This window comes from Odocoileus virginianus, chromosome X (assembly GCF_023699985.2).
Source record: "Odocoileus virginianus isolate 20LAN1187 ecotype Illinois chromosome X, Ovbor_1.2, whole genome shotgun sequence".
Lineage (NCBI taxonomy): Eukaryota > Metazoa > Chordata > Mammalia > Artiodactyla > Cervidae > Odocoileus > Odocoileus virginianus.
In genome coordinates this window covers 4133800-4152800 of record NC_069708.1, presented here as the reverse complement: position 1 = coordinate 4152800, position 19001 = coordinate 4133800, and the positions used below count along the sequence as shown (strand labels likewise).

General features: G+C 37.1%; 1 protein-coding gene and 1 pseudogene across 1 annotated transcript in view; one reads left to right on the top strand and one right to left on the bottom strand.

Moving 5' to 3' along the window:
• Positions 1 to 19001, bottom strand: part of IL1RAPL1 (interleukin 1 receptor accessory protein like 1) — a 1388178-nt gene that overhangs the window by 1084431 nt on the left and 284746 nt on the right. The window lies entirely within an intron of this gene.
• Positions 18067 to 18173, top strand: LOC139033228 (U2 spliceosomal RNA; annotated as a pseudogene).

Here is a 19001-nt window from a genome sequence, read left to right as displayed (position 1 = left end):
TGTTTCTATTCTTTTCTCTTCCTTGTGTAGCTCCCAGCGATTGCATTTTAGAGCCCACTGTAGTTCATTACAAGCCACATTTCTCCTTGTAGACAGAAGTGCTCTTCCAGTCACTCCTTATAGTGTGAGTTTTCTGTTTTGAAATGCCTGCATTTTCACCTCAAAAATCCCAGTCACGTGTCCTGGAAAAAGTTAATGCCTTTGTAACAAGAAATGGGCCTGTGTTTCTGGCCTGTCCGTATTTTTACCCTTTTCTTGTGTGCTTTAGTCATGTTGAAACTGAACCATGGGCCAAACATGCCAGCTGGTAACCACTGGGAAAGAGAGAAATAAGAAGTGTAGAACAATGAAACAGGCTACCTGACCTTGCTATTATTAGTATACTGTTCTCTTCCAGAGAACCTCTTGTGAAAGTCAGACTGATCTTCATTTTTTTCACTGGGATAAAACATTATTGAGAGCTCTTTTGACATTCTTAGCTTATTCAGTGATATTAATATCATAATTGGCTCTCTTGTTTTCATAAGGAAAATATTAATGTTTTCTTTTAAAATGAAGTGGGTTAGTTCCTAGTCTAGTTAATGCTATGCTTTGAAGAAATGCTATTTTTCGGCAGTGTAATTGAGAGGATATCCTACAAATAGATTTACTAAATAAATGAAAAATTACAATAAGGAACAATGAACTATACCTTGCATACTTTATATGTTATGCTGTAACATCTTAGAAAATATGGATAATGTATACATTGAAAATGTTGTTCCTTTAGGTATACCTAGATTTGACTGTCACTATGACTTTCTCAGTCAAAAATAACCAGATTAGTAATGTTGAAGGTACTACTAGGCTAAATAAGGGATGTTGCTCATTTTGAAACATAAGCAAAGAGAAAGAATCAATAATTAGGATTACATATTCTATCCTAAAATAATTTATACATACTGAATGTTTAGAATATGTCAAAAACTATTATAAGAACTTTCCTCATATTGTCTATTTAACCCTCAAAACAACCTGATAAAATATGAAATATTATTAGCCCCATATGACAGATGAAGAGACAGAGGCAGAGAAGTTAAATAACTTGCTTAGTAACACAGAAGGAATTTTATCTTGGTCATCTTCCACCAGAGTGTTTTTCATCATTACATTGATAGCTTGAATTATGTTTTCTGCACTATAATAAACTGAGAAACAGTGACAAGATAATCATAGTTTAGATAAAGCAATCTGGGTTAATAGAGAGCTAACAATAGTTTTCCTAGAAGATAATTCTTTAAAAGAAACACATATGTAAGGTGGAGGAAATGGCATTTCCAATGAAATACAGGATTTTTAAAATACAAATATCATATGTTACTAATAATATTTCAAATTTATAACAATGGTCTCAAACTAAGATGGACAGCATGTATTCAGAGATTTTTAAATATACTATTACTATTTAAACAATTGAAATCTTTTTTGCAGGAAATAACTATTGTATATCATACCTGCCTGTATGATTAAGTTTTATTGTACATTTAAAAATGCATTTCTGTCAAAGTAATCTTGAGAAATAAGAACAAAGCTGGAGCTTTCACTCTCCCTAACTTCAAACTATATTAAAAAGCTACAGTAATCAAAACAGCATGGTGCTTTAATGTAATGAATCAGAAAGTAATGTGAATTCATTAAGGCCAAAGTTCATTCAGTTAGTCACTCTGTATTTCTTCAGTGCAATGGAAAAGTTTTAAGCACAGTAATAAAAAGTTCCACTTGCAAGCTAATAACAAGCAAACAAATGGTATGTTGCCAGCACAAAAATAGACACATAGATCAATGAAACAGAACAGGTAGCGCAGAAATAAACCCACATGCAGATGGTCAAATAATCTATGACAAAAGAGGCAAGAATATACAATAGGGAAAAGATAATCTCTTCAATAAATAGTATTAAGAAAAATAGAAAGCTACAATCAACGAAACTAGACCATCTTTTCACATCATATACAAAATAAATTCAAAATTGATTAAAGACTAATATGTAGTACTTGAAACCATAAAATTCCTAGAGGAAAATATAGGCAGTGCACATTTGAAATTGATCTTAGCAGTATTTTTTTTCAGATCTGTCTCTTCCAGCAAGGGAAAGAAGAGCAAAAATAACAAATGGGACCACATCAAGCTTAAAACCTACATAGTAAAGGAAACCATCAACAAAACTAAAAGACAACCTATTCAATAAGAGAAATGCACTGCAAATACATCCAAATAGGGGCTGATATACAAAACATATAAACAACTCATATACCTCAATATAAAAAAAATTCTGATTTTAAAATGAGCAGAAGCCCTGAACAGGCATTTTTCTAAAGAAGATATACATGTAACCAAGAGACACATGAAAAACTGTTCAACACCACTAACCATTAAGGACATGCAAATCAAAACCATAATGAGATATCACCACATATCTTTCAGAAGGGCTATCATCAAAAAACAAGAAATAACAAGTGTTGGTGAGGATGTGAAGAAAAGAGAATCTTAGTACATTGTTGGTAGAAATATAAATTGGTACAGTCACTATGGCAAAGAGTGTGGAGGTGCCTTTAAAAAACTAAACACAGAACGACCATATGATCCAACAATTCCACTTCTGGCTGGTTAGCCCCTCCAAAACAAAAACACTAATTTGAAAAGATGCAAGTTCAACACAACGTTATTTACAATAGCCAAGATATGGAAACAACCTATACATCCATAAAAAGATGACTGAATAAAGAAGATGTGGGTGGGTGAGTGTGTGTGTGTGATGAAATATTATTCAGCCATTAAAAACAATGAAATCTTGCCATTTGTGATGACACAGTTGGACCTGGAAAGTATTATGCTTAGTGAAATAAGTCAAAGACAAACACTTTATGCTTTCCCTTATATGTAGAATCTAACAAAGCCAACAAACAAACAAACAAACAAAAACAGAAACAGACTCACAGATATAGAGAACAAACCAGTGGTTGTCCTCAGGGAGAGGATAGATAAATGAGCAAAATAGGTGAAGGGGACTAAGAGGAACAAACTATCTGCTACAAATTAAGTCACAAGAATATAAAGTACAGAACAGGGAGCATAGTCAATAATAATTTAATAACTATGTCATAATTATAGTATAAACCATATAAATATCAAACAACTATATCATACACCTGAAACTAAATTAATATTGTAAATCTATTTGACTTCAGTTTTTAAAATGCACTTCTGCATAATATAAAATGCATAAGAAATCAAATCTACCAATAATAAGGTTCACTGTCTACCCTTCACAGAATGATTCACTCTTCTTCGAACAGAATTTGGAAAAAATGAGTAAATATTATTAGTAAAGATGGCACGAAGGTCTGAGATCCTTCATTTTTAACTACTTGGTGATCTTTAATGTCTTTATTTTCTTAATTAAATCAGAGGAATATTTAATTTTGAAAAAGAATAATAATTACTTAAACAGAGGCACTTTTTAACCAATAATAAGGTAACTTCCAAAGGCAGAGGGAGCAGAAAAAAGGAGAGCTATTTGTTGTGGATAAATTAAAACAATAATAAAATTAACTTCAAGTCATTCTGCAATTCTAAACAATATTCATGTTAAAGTATTCCTCAAAAAAGAAAACCCTTTGTTGTTCTAAATTCTAAACAATTGCTGATGTTCTGAATTTTAATAATGTATGTATAAGCTTCAGAATAGCACATTTTTATTACTTATTCTTGAAAAAACACTGAATTCTACACACAAGTTAACTAAGAGAAAGTGAAAATTAAGTCACTCAGTCATGTCCGACTCTTTGCGACCCCATGGACTGTAGCCTACCAGGCTCCTCTGTCCATGGGATTTTCCAGGCAAGAGTACTGGAGTGGGTTGCCATTTGCTTCTCCAGGGGATCTTCCCGACCCAGGGACCGAACCCAGGTTTCCCGCATTGTAGACAGATGCTTTACCTCTGAGCTACCAGTGAAGACTAACCTAGAGAACTCCCACTTAAATATTCGACTCCCAACACACATAGATTCAGCTACACAGGTTCAGTGCAAGAGTCAATTCCAAATGGCTCAGAGACAAAGTTATTGAAGCTCTCTTGAGTGCTACTGTTGTCTCCAAACTCTGATTATTACATAATCTAGCTTTTAAACGTAGATTTTAAAATAAAGCACTGATCTTGTGATTTTAAAGACCCATCAACAAAATACAAGCGACTTTAATGCTGACACTGTATGTGAACCCTTGAAGACTTCATGTGTTTTTAAAATTCTTTTGATGGAGACATTTGAAAGCCCCTAGAATTTATCCCAAGGAAACAAAGAATGCAATTCTAGACTGTATTGCAATTTCTAGAACTGGTTGTGAAGTGGGATTTCTAAATGTGTCTGCTAAGCTTATTTTTACAGTTAAGACTTTTTCTATTTCTATATCTGTTTGTTCATGTGGAATATTTTCAAAACTAAAATTACTTAAAAAGGCTCTTCCAACAGTCATTGTCAACTTTACAGAAGTTAAGGCTGGAAACTATACACTATAATGTTTGAAATATTGCAACAGACCAATAAGTATGTATATATTTTCTGTATATAAATATAGGAAACATATTAATGCAATTAAAAATCATTATTCCATTACTTTTCCTTGTACTGTAATATTTAATGTATTTATTCCTCTGTTGTCCTTGAATAATTATATATAATAATTGTTTTCTTTTCTGGCTATTATTCATTCTTTTCATGATTACTAAAAATTAATGTTGTAGAGAAGAGAGTAATAAAAAAATGATACACTGTGTTTGTCAAATACTCTAGAAATGCCAATGGCAAGATAAAAGAATCTGAGACAACTTCAGATGTGAGGACATCAAAATAACTGTTGATTTGTTGTAAAGAACAATTCATTCCCTTGATACCACCTTCTACATGCATTGACTCCACTTCTCATTTCTCCCTTTTCAAGCATCATCAGATTTATGTGCCTTTCACTCCCAAGAACTGGTCTTGCCAAGGTCACTAATGACCTCATTTTATTTAATCTCTCAGCAGCACAACTCTCTCCACTTTTGATTTCCATAACACCACTCTCTTATCCTGAGTTTTCTCTTGACAATTTACAATTCATCCTCCGACCCCATGAGTTCTGCCCTTTAAATATTAGGCTTCTTGGATTCTCTGCTTGGGCTCATCTCTCTCCACACGTTACTCATATGAGTCGATGCATTTTTGATGATTTTAGCTACTAATTATTTGCTGAAATGTATATATTCATCCAGATCCCTTGAACTCACCCTTCCATCCACCCCTAATAACTATACCTAGGAATCACACAAGCTCTTATAGTATAACCAAAGCTAATTCATATCTTGTTCCCCAAATTAATTCTATATTCCCTAAACCAGAAAACCTAAAGGGACCACAGATTCTTTTCTCTCCTTTGTCTCAATGTGTAATTGCTGATCAAATCCTGTTGATTCTTTTTCTTCTTTATGTATTCCCCACACCACCACCCCCACCCCACTGCAACTCCCTTGACCTCATCTTCTTTCACCTGAATTAACTGATATTTCCACCTCTGGTCTCAAATCCCTTTAAAGGGGTTTTTCACTTTCAGTTCAGTTCAGTTCAGCTCAGTCATGTCCGACTCTTTGCGACCCCATGAACCACAGCACACCAGGCCTCCCTGTCCATCACCACCTCCCAGAGTCCACCAAAACCCATGTCCATTGAGTCGGTGATGCCATCCAACCATCTCATCCTCTGTCGTCTCCTTCTCCTCCTGCCCTCAATCTTTCCCAGCATCAGGGTCTTTTCCAATGAGTCAGCTCTTCTCAACAGGTGGCCAAAGTATTGGAGTTTCATCTTCAACACCAGAGTTTCCAATGAACAGCCAGGACTGATCTCTTTAGGATGGACTGGTTGGATCTCCTTGCAGTCCAAAGGACTCAAGAGTCTTCTCCAACACCATAGTTCAAAAGTAGCAATTCTTCGGCGCTCAGCTTTCTTTATAGTCCAACTCTCACATCCATACATGACCACTGGAAAAACCATAGCCTTGACTAGATGGATCTTTGTTGGCAAAGTAATGTCTGCCTTTTAATATGCTGTCTAAGTTGGTCATAACTTTCCTTCAAAGGAGTAAGCATCTTTTAATTTCATAGCTGCAGTCACCATCTGCAGTGATTTTGGAGCCCAGAAAAATAAAGTCAGCCACTCTTTCCACTGTTTCCCCATCTATTTGCCATGAAGTGATGGGACCGAATGCCATGATCTTAGTTTTCTGAATGTTGAGCCTTAAGCCAACTTTTTCACTCTCCTCTTTCACTTTCATCAAGAGGCTCTTTAGTTCTTCTTCACTTTCTGCCATAAGGGTGTTGTCATCTGCATATCTGAGGTTATTGATATTTCTCCCAGCAATCTTTATTTCCCTCTTGTACTTCCTACAGCCCACTATAGTCCTAGGTTAATGTTACCAAAGTGCACACCCTATTAAATTAGCTTTATTGTTTTGGCTACCCACCATTAACTGAAGAAAATGAGAACTCCTTAGTAAGGTACATAATCAGACCCCGGTCTGACACTCTTGTCATACCTCTGGGAAATCCCAAAACTTTACTGTGTCAAATTATTTTCTGAGTGATCCTCTGTCTTTCATATATCTTTATCTGTATTTCTGTCTATTCCATTCCATTATCTAGTCAATGAAAGCCTCGCTATTCTGATCAACAGATGAAACACTACCTTCTCTTTAAAACTTTGCTCATTACCACAATCAGTAAAATTAAATACTCCTACCTTACAGTTTCTATGACTTTGAAACATATTTATATATCTCCTGTCTCTAAACTGTAAACTCCCAAAGGGCAGCTACCCTATCTTAATTATATCTATGCTTCTATTTCCTTAATAGCATACTATTAAGTAAGTTGTTCATAAATAATTCCTAGATTATAGAACAGACTTGTGGACTCTGGGAGAAGGCGAGGGTGGGATGTTTCAAGAGAACAGCATTGAAACATGTATATTATCTAGGGTGAAACAGATCACCAGCCCAGGTTGGGTGCATGAGACAAGTGCTCGGGCCTGGTGCACTGGGAAGACCCAGAGGGATCGGGTGGAGAGGGAGGTGGGAGGGGGGACTGGGATGGGGAATACATGTAAATCCATGGCTAATTCATTTCAATGTATGACAAAAACTACTGTAATGATGTAAAGTAATTAGCCTCCAACAAATAAAAATGAATGGAAAAAAATTATTTATTTAATAAAAATTTCTAATTTTATTTATTATTTTCCTCATCTTGGTTATCTCTATAGTCCTACCTTCACTTTATCACACTAATTATAGACTAACAAACACACATTATAGCTGGCTTTACTTAACAAGCATTGACTGAGAATCTGTATTGTAACAACATACTTTTGTTACAGGCACATGTGGGTGTGTGTTGGGGGCAGCTGGACACTAAAGTATAAAAAATGTTGTCCCATTTCTTTATTAAGCTTGGCCCTGCTCCTCGTGGTCTCTATATACTCATTTCAAAGGCAAGGTGAATATTTCAGTGGAGTTAACAAAGTCCCTTTTCAAAGATAAAATTTTAAGATGCCAATGACAGATTTCAGGACACTTTCATGAGCATGGGCCCTTCCCATGGAAACCACAGGCATTTATATTCATAATTTATTTCATGCAATAGCACTGAAGCTGCTGCAGGCACTTGGCATCATGATTTCACTTTCTTTTTTATAAAGCATCTCCCCTGCCAAATGTAAAAGCTTTAAAGACTTAGAAAACCTAGATCCATCCCTTGCCTCTATTTTCAGCAGCAGCTATAACTTATTCACATGGAACAACAGACTGGTTCAAAATTGGGAGAGGAGTGCATCAAAGCTATACATTGGCACCTTGCTTATCTAACATATGAAGAGTACATCACAGAAAATGTCTGGCTGGATGACTCACAAGCTGGAATCAAGATTGCTAGAAGAAATATCAACAACTTCAGATATGCAAATGATACCACACTAATGGCAGATAGTGAAGAGGAACTAAAGAGCCTCTTGATAAAGGTGAAAGAGGAGATTGAAAAATCTTGCTTAAACTCAGCATTCCAAAAAATGAAGATTATGGCATATGGTCCCATCACTTCATGGCAAATAAATGGGGGAACAGCAGAAACAGTGACAGATTTTATTTTCTTGGGCTCCAAAATCAGTGTTTGAGGTAAATGAAGCCACAAAATTAAAAGAGGCTTCCTCCTTGGAAGAAAAGCTATGACAAACCTAGATAGCACATTAAAAAGCAGAGACATTACTTTGCCAACAAAGGTCCATACAGTCAAAGCTATGGTTTTTCCAGTAGTCATGTATGGATGTGAGAGTTGGATCATAAAGAAGGCTCAGTGCCAAAGAATTGATGCTTTCAAACTATGGTACTGGAAAAGACTCTCAAGAGTCCCTTCGACTCCAAGGAGATAAAACCAGTCAATCCTAAAGGAAATCAATCCTGAATATTCATTGAAAGGACTGATGCTGAGGCTTAAGTTCCAATACTCTGCACCTGATGTGAAGAGTCAATGCATTAGAAAAGACCCTGATGCTGGGAAAGATTGAAGGCAGGAGGAGAAGGGGTCTACAGAGGACGAAATCGTTGGATGGCATCACTGACTCAATGGACATGAACTTGATCACACTCTGGGAGATGGTGAAGGACAGGGAAGCTGGCGTGCTGCAGTCCATGGGGTCACAAAAAGTCGGACACGACTGAGTGACTGAACAATCACAACTCTGCATATAAGTTAAATAAGCAGGATGACAATATACAGCCTTTACATACTCTTTTCCCAATTTGGAACCAGTCCCTTGTTCCATGTCCAGTTCTAACTGTTGCTTCTTGACCTGCATACAGGTTCCCCAGGAGGCAGGTCAGGTGGTCTGTTATTCCCAACTCTTTAAGAATTTTCCACAGTTTGTTGTGATCCTCACAGTCAAAGGCTTTAGCATAGTCAATGAAACAGAAGTAGATGTTTTTCTGGAATTCTCTTGCTTTTTCTATGATCCAATGGATGTTGGCAATTGGATCTTTGGTTCCTCTGCCTTTCCTAAATCAAGCTTGAACATATGGAAGTTCTCGGTTCATGTACTGTTGAAGCCTAGCTTGAAGGATTTTGAGCATTGCCTTACTAGCATGTGAAAGGAGTGCTATTGTGTAGTAGTCTGAACATTCTTTGGCATTGCCCTTCTTTGGGACTGGAATCAAAACTGACCCTTTCCAGTCCTGTGGTCACTGCTGGTTTTCCAAATTTGCTGGCATATTGAGTGCAGCTCTTTTATAGCATCAGGATTTGAAATAGCTCAGGTGGAATTCCATTCCAAAGGTCAATGTAGCAACTGAAGGGAACAAAAGTTCCCAAGTACCTCCCACTGCCATTTTAAGCAGGCATTGCTAGCTAACAATATTCTAAGCCACCTCAGAGTGTCAGATTCAGGGAGATAGTTTTCTTAACTGGTAATAGAATTTGCACTGAGGCAATTTGTCTTCAGGACATGAGATGTGAACTGTTCAGCTATCTCCAGATTTTGTCTGAAAATCAAACAAAGATATTGTCAAACAGTGGCTTTGCCTACTGTGATCCTAGGTATAAAGCAATAGGATAACAGTGTCATTTGGGGGTCCCATTTACATAACACAAATTTATAACTGACGTGGTCACCAGAGTTAATGGGCTTTTTAAGAACATCTACTTAATAACAATAAAGTACCATTTTTACAAGATTTAATGATGGAAGAATTAATGCACCTCATAGTCTGACCTTCAGCTGCTCCTTTGATGGCAGCTACTATACTGGTTTATTCTCAGGGATTCTCCAGATTTGAAACTGACATTATAAACTCAGCATTCTCAGGAGTTTTCAGTAAAATTGGGGTATTAATTGTAAATGGATGGAACAGACTGTTTAGTATGCATATGACACTTTAATAAGGGAGGAATCTGTATCAAGATTTAGATACTAGTCAACTTCTAAAGCACTTCAATAACTTGTGTTGACATTCAGATGCTAAAAATGATTGTTAACACATGACCATAATGGATATAGGGAGGCTATCTGCTTGTAACCTTCTTTTTTTGCAAAGTAAGTATACGCAGTTGAGGAGTTAATAAATACCATTTCCCTCAGCCCCCTCATGATGACACATGACAAAATGAGATTCAGTGGTACAGACACAATAAAACAAAGCACCAACATGTTCATCCTAAATAGCAGGGTGTCAAGACTCTTCCTAGGCAAGTGTGAGTTGTTAACTCAAGCCTGCGTTACACAATTGCATAATAGGGTCTAGTAGCCTGTGAAAGTGTTTTCAGACATCTCAGCATCACAGGAGACCTGGCAAAGAGTCACTCTGTCGTCTTGATTTGCCAGTAGGGTAAACAAACCTCCTTTGACTGGCAGATGCAGGAGAAACTATACTTTCCTATACTAGCTGGCTGAGTTTAAATGGAAGGGTTCAACAAAATAAATTAAGAGAATATTCAAGTTTATTTAAGAGCTTTCTGAAAAACTATAGAGGTATATAAGTCTATGATTGAATACCAAACTTTAGAACTTGAGACCAAATATATATAAAAGGGCCTAAATATGTCATTATTTGAACGAAGTTTTTCTTTTTTTTTTAATGTGGTAATGCACGTCATCGTTCTGGAGAAGCAGACACAAAAATGAGATTTAACAAGCACAATAATTATTGGGGTGTAGTGGATGGCTGACTGCCTGTGAAAGAAAACAGAATGAGGCTAGGGGGAGGCTGCAAGAGCTATCCCATGATTACAACTGTGTGACCTCTTAGGTGATGGAATTCCAGTTAAGCTATTTCAAATCCTAAAAGATGATGCTGTGAAAGTGCTGCACTCAATATGCCAGCAAATTTGGAAAACTCAGCAGTGGCCACAGGACTGGAAAGGGTCAGTTTTCATTCCAATCCCTAAGAAAGGCAATCCCAAAGAATGCTCAAACTACCACACAAATTGCACTCATCTCACACACTAGTAAAGTAATGCTCAAAATTCTCCAAGCCAGGCTTCAGCAACACGTGAACCAAGAACTTCCAGATGTTCAAGCTGGTTTTAGAAAAGGCAGAGGAACCAGAGATCAAATTGCCAACATACACTGGATCATCAAAAAGCAAGAGAGTTCCAGAACAATATCTATTTCTGCTTTATTGACTATGTCAAAGCCTTTGACTGTGTGGATCACAATAAACTGTGGAAAATTCTGAAAGAGATGGGCATACCAGACCACCTGACCTGCCTCTTGAGAAATCTGTATGCAGGTCAGGAAGCAACAGTGAGAATTGGACATGGACCAACAGACTGGTTCCAAATAGGAAAAGGAATACGTCAAGGCTGTATATTGTCACCCTGCTTATTTAACTTATATGCAGAGGACATCATGAGAAACACTGGGCTGTAGGAAACACAAGCTGGAATCAAGATTTCCGGGAGAAACATCGATAACCTCAGATATGCAGATGACACCACCCTTATGGCAGAAAGTGAAGAAGAACTAAAGAGCCTCATGATGAAAGTGAAAGAGGAAACTGAAAAAGTTGACTTAAAGCTCAACATTCAGAAAACGAATATCATGGCATCTGGTCCCATCACTTCATTGCAAACAGATAGGGAAACAGTGGAAATAGTGTCAGTCTTTATATTTTAGGCTCCAAAATCACTACAGATGGTGACTGCAGCTATGAAATTAAAAGATGCTTGCTCCTTGGAGGAAAATTTATGATGACCAACCTAGGCAACATAATAAAAAGCAGAGGTGTTACTTTGCCAACAAAGGTCTGTCTAGCCAAGGCTATACTTTTTCCAGTAGTCATGTATGGATGTGAGAGTTGGACTATAAAGGAAGCTGAATGTCGAAGAACTGATGCTTTTGAAATGTGGTGTTGAGAAGATTCTTGAGAGTCCCTTGGACTGCAAGGAGATCCAACCAGTCCATCTTAAAAGAAATTAGTCCTGAATATTCATTGGACGGACTGATGCTGCAGCTGAAACTCCAATTCTTTGGCCACTTGATGTGAAGAACTGACTCATTGGAAAAGACCCTGATGCTGGGAAAGATTGAAGGTGGGAGGAGAAGGGGACGACAGAGGATGAGGTGGTTGGATGGCATCAGCAACTCAATGTACATGAGTTGAGTAAGCTCCAGAAGTTGGTGATGGACAGGGAGGCCTAGCGTGCTACAGTCCATGGGGTCACAAAGAGTCGGACAGAACTGAGTGACTGAACTGAACTGAACTGGCCTCTTAGAAGGAGACAGGACAAGGGGGAAGAAAGGAAGGCAACTTTGTACTGCCATACAATCTAAGAAAGTTTTGGCCAAGCTGACTTGGGAGTCTTTGAGCCAAAGTCACCAACAGAGGAAATGCACATCTTGCGGGAATGGATCTGCCTTAGTATCCAGGCTATATTCAGTCATTGGGTAGGATGTGCTCCTGGGATTGGTGGCCTCAGGACCAAAGCCATGATGGACAGAGTGCAGTGTCTTGAGCCAGCATTCAATTACACCCTCCAAAGCGGAAAATGTGAGAGAGCATTTCCGTGACCATCACCTTCAGTTACTATGCCTTCATGAGGCTAACCATTTTAATAAAAATTTGAGCTTTGACTGGGTAAACCAACATGAGTGATTTCATTTCACACTTACAAAAATCAAATACTTTTACTGATAAATGAAAATTACTGTAGAAAGCTCAACTAGGATAAACAAAAGATTTCAAATGACCATAAAAAGAGAAAATCATTCTCATTAATCAGTCCTTTCAAATGTATTCCTTCTTTGCTTACATTAACATGTAAGCACACAATACTTTTGAGATCTTTGTGTGACAAAAAAGCAATGGCATCAATTGAATAAAGCCGGTAGAGTACATCAGTGACTCTGCTCAGATAATCAAAACCGAGTTTCAAAGGACAGGGGGCAAAGGTTAACAGAAATGTACAGAGTTAACCTGGGGGATTTAAAATATGCATGTCAGTACGCTCTGAGTTTTACAACAAGGGACAAAGGTAAGCAAGAAAGAAACCTCCACACTAACCTAAGTGTAACAGGGGAGCTGCCCATTTTGCTGTGATATTACAAGCTGTCAAGGGCCTGGCTAGAATTGATGGCATCTGTGGATTCTAGTAGAAACCTGACTAGATGGGCTGCTTGCATGAAAAACTGCTTATCTGGGACATTCTTTTTCCTGAGTGCATAGAAAGTAGCTTCCACAATCCTAAGGGAAGTTGAGTGACAAGCTCTACTGTTGATACTGAGAGTTTAGAGCTTTCAAATAAACCTGCTCACATGTTTTTCTTCCTTCTGAAATTCTGTATGTTTTCTATGAAATACAGAAATCTGGGCCAATGACTTTTTAAAAAATATTTTATGTTTTTTAAGTAGAGGATAATTACCTTACAATATATTGTGAGGTTTTTTGCCATACATCAATATGAGCGAATAGCATTGAAACATATACATCACCATGTGTAAAGCAGATAGCCAGTGGAAGTTTAATGTATGAAACAGGGAACCCAAATCCAGTGGGCCAATTAATTTTTAAGGGGCCTCTCTGATGTCATAGTGGCAAACGTATGCTGCGTGGAAGCACTGTCTTCCATGAACGACCATGTGAAGGTAATTCAGTACAAAAAATAGTGAAAATAGAATATTTAGTCCCAATCTTTCTGAATCATTTTTGGAAAAGATGCCTGTCCCAAATAAAAGGAAGAGATTACATTACGTACATTTTCAAACAGCTCCACAGAGCCCTAGAAATTTCCCAGTATATCTCACAGGACCATTCTGGAAAGAAAGAAAAACTGAGATTGTGGGGCAGTGCCGTTTGCTGTTTTATATTTGTGTTTCATAAAAGATCTCATCTAAAGAAAAATTCTGAAGACTGAAAATATCCACATTATGTGATTTCTAAAGTCTTTGCAGCAATACAATTGCAATCTTTTGATTAAAAACTTTAGTGGGATGTTTGACACAGAGTGGGGTAAGGTTACCCTAAAAAATAATTTTTCTACACCTATAAGTTGTTAAGTGTGCTCAAAAAGCAGCTTTTGGTTAACAATATTATCTAATTTATATCTTGTCTATTATTACATAATATGAAAGCCCAAAAAACCACAAAAGGCCCCTCAAAAGATATCTCCATTCTAATCCTTGAAACTGGTGAATTTTATCTTATGTGGAATAAAAGAATCTTTGCATGTGTAATAAAGTTAATGAACCTGAGATGAGGAAATGATCCTAGATTATTCAGGTAGGCCCAAAAGGCAATGACGTGTATACATGTAAGAGGGAGGCACTGGGAGATCTGACACAGAGAGGAGAAGGTAGCGCAGGAAGAGATTTGAGGATGCTGGTGTTGAAATTAAAATGATATGGCCACAAGTCAAGGAATGCCAACAGTCACCAGAAGCTGGAAGAGGTAAGGGATAACCCCCTTGGAGCCTTTGGAGAGAGCATGACACTGCTGACACCTTGATTTCATCCCAGTGATTCTGATTTCAATCTTCTGACCTCAAAAACTGTGAGACAATGTATTTCTGTCATTTTAAGCCACCAAGTTTGTGGTAATTTGTTGGAGCAGCCAAAGGAACCTCATACACAGGAAGAAGACTTGTTTTTGTTTTTGTTTTTGTTTTTGTTTTTTTTCTGATGCCCTATTTTTCATCTTCTGAAAACAGCACAGGCTGGTCACACATAAAGATGACAGAGTTATGGAAAGACCTCTGACTGCTCATTTGCTGTAATCTCTAGTAACATAAAAGAAAGGACTTTTTTAAAATAAACTTTTTTTTTATACTTGTGCCATATCTTCTTTTTTTCCATTTATTTTTATTAGTTGGAGCCTAATTACTTTACAATAAAATAAACTTTTTATTGAAGTAAATCAAATATACTGACAAATAAATCATGAGTAGAGCACTCAATGAATTTCCATAGTAAATTAAATAAGCAACACCCATCACCCCTGTTCTAGTCACTAACTCCCCCAATAGTAATCACTACCTTGACTTCTAACACCCAAGAGATTCATAGTCCCTTTTTCTGTACTTTACCTAAATGGAATCATATAATATATACTCTTTTAGATCTGTCTATGTTTGCTTAACATTTTATTCCTGGCATTCTCCTATATCCGCTGCACATAGTAGTAGACTATTTAGTCATGAGATCGCTCTGGAAAGAAGGAAAACTGAGACTGTGGGGCAATGCTGTTCGCTGTTTTAAATTTGTGCTCCACAAAAGTATTTCACAGAGTATTTATCTATTTTTGGACATTGCATTATTTCTAGTTTTAATCTATTATCAAGAGCATAGCTATGAATATTTGGGGGCAGTGAGTGCCTGGGTTGAAACTGCTGGACCATGGGGTATGTATATTTAGAACAAAGGATTTTATAAGAATAAAAGTATAATTTCAAAGTCACTCTCATTTCATTATGCAGACATTACTCAGCTACATTTCTATTTTTTGACCTTAAAATAGTAGATGAATTGTGAGCCACCTGTCTTCAGATTAGATGCACTTAGAAAAACTGGATAAACTCTAAACTAAGAGGCTTATGTTTAATTGATATTTTTCAAGGTCACCTTAATGTAGTAAAACATCTTTAAAAATTAGAATTAATTTTAAAAGCTCAAATTTGGTACCTGGCACTTTAGAAATTTACTTTCATATAATTTGATAGGAGGAAGAACATTAGACCTACAGAATCCTTAGTAAAGTTGATATGTTACCCTAGAGGAGCATGGAACACATCTTGATAATCTTGCAACTTCTCATATAACCCAGAAGGATGTAAAACTACAATGAAGTGCATGTTCTCAGACTTGAATGGAAGTAAAAGATGAAAATATAATTAATCCAATTGTGTTTCTTTGAGACATTTCCAACATTTCCAGCCAGCAGAACAATGATGATTTTTTTTTTCCTTTGCAGCAGAAATAGATTCTTTTCAACCATTCTACTTTGAATATATTTTGGGGTTTTTTTTTGAATTGCCTTTTTCTCCTCCTCCCTAGGATAGTAATGCTCTGAGCTCTATATAGGCATGCATAAAAGATTTTACAAAACACAAAATGTTAAAATTACAGTTAAAAGAACTAGGTGTTAGACGAGAATACTATCAGCTTAGGACTGAAAGAATCTGAGGTCTTAAGGTTTACAGACTCAAAATGAAAGCACGGATATAACATCTAGTTGTGAAAATTAGGTCATGTTCACAGAACCATTTGATTGCTCACTTTGCATCTGAAAGTGCAATATTTGAGGAAATATGACTATTTTAATGGCAGGCCTGTGTCAGCAGTTACAGAAACAAGGCCTGATGCCCTGAAAATAGTCTCCTTTCCTTGTTGTCTTTGTTCTTGTAAATAGTTTAGATTGAGTTGGAATTTCGGTCTTCATCCTACACCTTACTTCTCATCCAGCAGTAATCCCTAACTCAAAACTAACTTTTAAAGGTCAAACTAAAATCTGGAAGCATCCTAAGAACCCATGAATAGTTCAAAGGTTACTCAGCTTCTGGTTAGGCACACTGGATTCCTTTTAATAACAGATTCAGTGAAGAAAAAATAAAATAGATGCATCTATTCAGTAAGAAAACCCAAGTAAAAAGAGAACCTATTGATCGCTTTCTCCACTATAAAAGTACACAGTTGAGAAAAGATTATAACTACTTCCCTAGTATTTAAAGTCTATGAGAAACAATTCACTCCATCTACCAACATTTAGTAAGGATGACTCTTCGAGGCACTAGGGATAGTGAATAAAACAAACAATAACCTCCTCCACGAAGCTGACATTTTAAGTGAAGGGAAAAAGAAAATAAATAAATTATGTATTGTATAACCAGTGTGGGGAGGTAGTCTGAAATCTTAAACAGGTTGCATGAGAAGGCCTCACTATGCCATGAAATATGAACAAAGATCTGAAGGAGGTGACAGAGTCAGGGGAGTTGGAGGGAGAGGGTGAGCCAGGAGGCTAGCTAGGGGAAAAGCATCCAGGGCCAAGAGAAAAGCCAGTCTAGCACTTTTGGGGAGGAAAATTATCTCCTGTTACTGTTACATCAGAGGCGCATTGTGCCTATTGTGGAGCAAGAAAGAGGGAAGCACTAAGAGACAAACAGCAACGATGAAGAGTCAGATGACTACAAAGAACCTTGTGAGCAACAGTGGGAATTTAGGATTTTATTCTTAGAGAGATGAGAAGCCATTATAAATAGATGCTGAACCTCAGAAGATAAAGCACAATTTGTGACTCAAGATATCACACTGGTTGCTCTGTTGAGAAAAAACTGAAAGGGAACATCAGTGAAAGCAGAGAGAATAGCCGACTATTAAAATAAGATAAAACAGGTGAGAAAGGAGGGGGCTTGGATCAAAATGTAAATGTGCTGAGAAGAGGTCAAATTCTGGATGTATTTTCAAGGCAGAAGTGATGCAATTTGTTGATGGGCTGGAACATACAAGATACAGGAGTCCAAAGGAATTCAGTTTTGGCTTGAGCACCTAGAAGGACTGAGGTACCGGGAAGGAAGTTTGGGGAGGGTCAAATGTGGGAGGGAAGGAAAGGAATTTGTATGGAGTTGGCCAAGTGTGATATGCTTATATAGAACAAAGGTAAAAATGTGGACTATAAAGATGGGTATGTGAGTCTGGAGTTTAGGGGAGAGTTCCAGGGTCATGGTGAAAATTTATGAATTATCAGCAAGAAGATGGTATTTAAAGGTATGATTTTTTTTCCATTTATTTTTATTTGTTGGCGGCTAATTACTTTACAATATTGTAGTAGTTTTTGCCATACATTGACATGAATCAGCCATGGATTTACATGTGTTCCCCATCCCGATCCCCCCTCCCGCCTCCCTCCCCATCCCATCCCTCTGGGTCTTCCCAGTGCACCAGCCCTGAGCACCCGTCTCATGCATCCAACCTGGGCTGGTGATCTGTTTCACCCTTGATAGTATACTTGTTTCAATGCTGTTCTCTCGCTTCTCGGCCTTTTGGCTAAGATCAAGTGTAGTATCTGTTCTTATCAGTTTAAAGCTATGATATTAGAAGAGATCTCCATGACTGAGTATACACAGACAAGATGTCCAAGGCCTCAGTTATGGGGTTCTCGGGGGATTAAGAGCTTGGACTTTATCTGGAACTCATAACAAGAAGCATTCCAGATAGTCACAAAGGGATTCTGAATGAAATGATCCTGTAAAATATTGCAAGATAAGACCATAAAATGAGTGGTGATTTTAACTAGATGCTTTCTAAAATTTTCCAAACACTGTTTGATTTTTGTGAGTAGAAATGAAATCTTCCTTTATCCTAGTAAAATTCTAATATATAAATATTTGATATCAGTATATGTAAGTATGATTTATTTATACCTCACATATGAGGATCAGTCTTTTATGATTCAGATGATATCCTATATTTAAAAAAATACTGCTTGGATTTGAAATTTAAGCATCTGGTAGATGTTTCAAAGAGTTGCCATTAGATTCATGAGGATCAGTGATTTCAATATAAACAGAATATATAAACACGACACTAAAGAAGATATACAGAAGGCAAATAAGCACAAAGTTTCCTTCACATTGTATGTTATGTGGTAATGCAAATTAAAACAAAGAGACACAAGTATACACCTATTAGTGAGTGAAGTCGCTCAGTTGTGTCCAACTCTTTGCGACCCCATGAACTGTAGCCTACCAGGCTTCTCCGTCCATGGGATTTTCCAGGCAAGAATACTGGAGTGGGGTGCCATACACCTATTAGAATGGCCTAAATCAGGAACGCTGACAACATCAAATTCTGGAGAGAATGTGGAGCAACAAGAACTCTCATTCACTGCTGGTAGGAATGCAAAATGGTATAACTAATTTGGAAGACAGTTTGGTAGCTTCTTACAGAACTATATTCTCA